We start from the raw sequence: 4,995 nt of genomic DNA on the forward strand, positions 1-4,995 counted from the left end.
AATTTTTTTTTTTTTTTTTTTTTTTTTCTTACTAGCTAAATAAGAATAGAGATTATTAATAGATATTCTTAATAAAGGATTAGTGTTAATCATTTGCCTAATCTTAATTTTTATTAATAAGGGCGTAAAAGGAGGAAAAAGTTTATCTAATTGTCCCCCTAATTGTATACATTTATTAATATTTTTTTTAATTTTTGTGGTGTATATACAGCTCCCTTTCCTACTAGCCATAGTAATAAAAGAAAAAGATACACCTTTATTTATATAAGGTAATATACATAAATTAATCCAAGAAAAAGAGGAAGAATTATATGTATAAATACCCCATATATATATTAAGGATAGACCTAATGCATATATATCTATAGAAGGAAGAGACAATAATATTTTCTTTTTTTTCTCCTTTTTTTCCTCAATAATTAATTCCTTATTATCCTTATTATCCTTTATTATTATCTCCTTCTTTTCTTTTATTATTGTCTCTTTTTTTTCTTGTATAGGTGTCTCTTTTTTTTCTTGTATAGGTATCTCTTTTTTTTCTTGTATTTCTTTTTTTTTTTCTTTTTTTTCTTCTCCTTCTTCCTTCTCCTTATTAATAATATTTATATCTTTTTCTTTATTATTATTTATATTTATATTTATATTTATTGTCTCCTTTTCTCTCTCCATCTCTGGTGCCATAAAGGCAACTGTCCCCTTTAATAGTATTTCTTCCCCTATCCTTGTTGCCATACCGAAGTCTCCTGGTGCTATCTCTATCCTGTATACACCAGCAGCAGCAGCAGCAGCAGCAGCAGCAGCAGAAGCAGCAGCAGCAGCAGCAGAAGCAGCAGCAGAAGCAGCAGGTGTATGTATATATATTTATAGTACTGGGTTGCTGCTGTATATGTGTATATACATATAGGGTAACAACAACAACAACAGCAACAACAACAGCAGCAGCAGCAACACAACCATCAACAGCAGCAGCAGCAGCAGCAGCAGCAGCAGCAGCAACAGCAGCAGCAGGAAGAGGAAGATTACTTACTGTTGATTATTATGTATAAAATATAATAAATTAGCTGGCTTAATATCTAGATGAGTAAAAGAGAAGAAAGTATGCATAAATAAATAAGGAATTATTATTTTTATTGTTATATTTATTAGGTTCCTTCTATGCTGCAGCATATGCAGCAGCAGTATCTTGCTGCTGCTTATGCTGCTGCTGCTGCTACTGCTGCTGCTGCTGCTGCTGCTGCTGCTGCTGTCTTGTAAGAGATTTAGAGGAGGGGGAGCACCTAAGGGTATCTCGGGGGAGGCGGAGACCTAAAAGGAGACAATAAACAGCAGCAGCACCAGCAGCAGCAGCAGCACAAGAAGCAGAAACATAATCAGCAGCAGCAGCAGCAGCAGCAGTAGCAGCAGCAGCAATAGCAGGAGTATGTAACATGCATGCATATCTCCATCATCCTGTTGACTAAGGAGACCCAACAGACCTTATTCAATACAGCAGCAGCAGCAGCAGCAGCAGCAGCAGCAGCAGCAGGAGGAGTATATATACCTGTAGATCTCCATCATATAATTGTACAAGGAGACCATAAAGTGTCTCTTTTTTATTATTAATAAAAACCCTAGCTATAGGCAAGGACCAATGATATAATTCTCTACCTAATAAGGAAACTATTGATACTTTTTCCTCTATTGGTCTATCTGCAGCAGCAGCAGCACAAGTAGCAGCAGCAGCAGCAGGGGAGGAGAAGGAGGAGCAGCAGCAGCACACACACCACAATAAGAGATTTCTTTATTATATAAGACGCAAGAGATACATAGATAGATAGCTAGCTAGCTAGCTAGCTAGCTATATAGGTAGGTAGATAGCTAGCTAGCTATATAGGTAGCTAGCTAGCTAGCTAGCTAGTTGGTAGGGAGAACATTAGCATGCTAGTAAATTGATCGTTTAGTGTTTACTGCTTACTGTTTAGTGTTTAGTGTTTAGGGTTTATTAGTGTTTAGGGTTTAGGGTTTAGTGTTTAGGGTTTACCTCGTATTTATTCCTGTATGTTTATCTTTTAGGGTTTGCATTAATGTATTGAATATACTACCGCTGTTTATTTCTTCTAGTGTTTACTATTTAGTGTTTAGTGTTTGTTTGTGCTTATGAGGGTTTAGGGTTTAGGGTTTAGGGCTTATGAGGGTTTAGGGTTTAGGGTTTAGGGTTTACCGTCGATTTTTTTCCACATTTCCTTATTAATTTGTTTAAGGGTTTATATTAATGTATTGAATATTATTCCTGTATTTATTTCTTCTAGTGTTTATTATTTAGTGTTTAGGTATTTTTAGGGTTTATTAGTATTTTTTAGGGTTTAGGGTTTTGTAGGGTTTAGGGTTTAGGGTTTAGGGTTTAGGGTTTACCTTGGATTTTTTTCCACATTTCCTTATCAATTTGTTTAAGGGTTTGTATTAATGTATTGAATATAGTTCCTGTCTCTTTTATTTCCTCAATAAAACATTTAGTGTTTATTGCTGCCTTTAAGGGTTTATAATGCTGCAGCAGCAGCATAGGGGATAATGATGGTTCTTGCTGCAGTTGCTGCAGCACATTTAGTATCTCCTGCTGCTGCTGCTGCTGCTGCTCAGAGGGAGCAGCAGCACCTGCAGCAGCAGCAGCAGCAGGAGCAGCACCATCACCAACAAATAGCTGCTGCAGTGCTGTTACTATTGATTCATCCTTTAGATCTATTGACCTGTATATACATAACACCACATAAACCCTAAACCCTAAACCCTAAACCCTAAACCCTAGAACGTATCTCCCTTATCTACGTAGCTAGCTAGCTAGCTAGCTAGCTAGCTAGATATATATATAGATGTACTTACTTGATTTCTTGTGAGAGGGTTTTAAGGGCAGAAAGTTCTTGGGGTTTAAAATTAGGGTTTAGATTAGGGTTTAGATTAGGGTTTAGATTAGGGTTTAGATTAGGGTTTATATTTTCTGCTGCAGAGAAGAGAGAAGATAAGCTACGTAGACGAAATAATTTAACAGCAAGTTTAGTATTATTTGCTGCTGCTGTTGCTGCTTCTGTACTATTATATATCCCTGCAGCAGCAGCAGCAGCAGCAGCAGCTGCTGCTGCCTTGCTGCAGGAAATAGATAAACCCTCCCTTAATGGATAAACCTCCCCGTAAGTCCCTCCGCCTATTTTGTTGCTTAGTGCAGCAAAAGGTACATGGCATAGAGGAAGGGATAACCCTAATTGTATATTCTCTGCTGCTGCTGCTGCTGCTGCTGCTGCTGTTGCTGCTGCTGTTGCTCCCTGTGCAGCAGGAGCGGGGATACGAACATGACCAGGCAAACGTAATAATAAAGGAGAAAATGCTGAATTCAATACACACACATAAACCCTAAACCCTAAACCCTAAACCCTAATTCAGATTTTCTAAACCCTAATAAACCCTGTATACTGTAGGCAGTTCGTGAATCGCAAACCCTAAACCCTAAACCCTAGGTGCTGCTGCTGCGCCTTCTTAAGACATCTCTTGAGAAATATCCAGAATTAGGGTTTAGGGTTTAGGGTTTAGGGTTTACCAGAAGAGATTGAATGGTGTTCTTCAGCACCTTCGGTTGGCGACTGCAAAAAGGAGTGTTTAGGGTTTAGGGTTTGCTGCTGCAGCAAACCCTCGTGCTGCAGCAAATCCTCCTGCTGCAGCAAACCCCAGTCATGGCGGCGAACAGATCGCAGACGATGAAGGGACTCCCCTGCTGCTGCTGCTGTTGCTGCTGTTGCTGCTGTTGCTGCTGTTACTGCTGCTGCAGAGCTGCTGCTGCTGCTGCAGCAAAAGAGGGCTGCAGCAGCAAACACTGCAGCTGCCCATACACCCCGGCTGCACCGAAGAAGACAGAACCGCCTTACATGCTGCTGCTGCTGCTGCACTCTTTGCTGCTGCTGCTGCTGCTGCTGAAGAGTGAGGCCGACCGCAGCCGACACCGATTCTTGCTGCTGCTCCTGCTGCTGCTGTTGCTGCTGCTGCTGCTGCTTGATCACCTCTTGTCTGTGAGACTCTTGGTGTATTGTGTATTGTATCTGCTTCTGTTGTTGTTGCCGTTGCAGCAAATGGTGCTGCTGCTGCTGCTGTTGCTGCTGTTGCTGCTGCTGCTGCTGCGCACCAGTGGTCTCGCTGGCTGCGGGGTCGGCCGGCCAAAGGGAGGGGAGAGGAAACATTTTCTTGTCTATTCACATTGTAAACCCTAAACCCTTTTTAAAGAAATACCTAAACCCTAAACCCTAAACCCTAAACCCTAAACCCTTGAATGTATGTCGGCGAAGGCAGACGGTTTAGGGACGCGACCGCGACTCGACAGGGCCACCTCTCTGAGTCTTGAAAACCCTAAACCCTAAACCCTAAACCCTAAACCCTAAACCCTTATCCCTAAACCTTAAATCCTATATACTAAATGCTTTTTAAGTTCAAGAATAGATTAAAAAGAAGAGACTGCAACCAGCAGCAGCAGCAGCAGCTGCTGCTGCTGCTGCTGCTGCTGCTGTACGGCTTATACAGGCCCGCTCGGCGAGTAGGGGGCCTCGGGGAGCCTGAGGGTTTAGGGTTTAGGGTTTAGGGTTTATCCTTTAGAGGGGTTCATTAACTTTAGGGTTTTATTTTATCTTACTTCTTGCCTTCTTATACATAAAGACAAACAATACAAACCCTGCAGCAGCAAGCAGCAGCAGCTGCTGCCGACCTGCAGGGCCTCAGCCCCCCCTCTCGAGGGTTTAGGGTTTATAGAAGACTTGAAGTTTTCTGCGTCTAATGAACAACATAGACAAGCATATATGAAGCCAGAAACTATGAAGCCCAGCTGCTGCTGCTGCTGCAGCAGCAGCAGCAGCTGAATCTGCAGCAGCAGCAGCAGCAACTGTTACCCCCACTGTTGCCACGGGCCGGGTTGCGGGACTATAAACCCTAAACCCTAAACCCTAATGTGTACTCTACAAACCCTCCTATGTCTGCACATGCAGC

Source organism: Eimeria maxima, genomic scaffold, assembly GCF_000499605.1.
Source record: "Eimeria maxima Weybridge genomic scaffold, Emw_scaff87, whole genome shotgun sequence".
Classification (NCBI taxonomy): Eukaryota; Apicomplexa; class Conoidasida; order Eucoccidiorida; family Eimeriidae; genus Eimeria; species Eimeria maxima.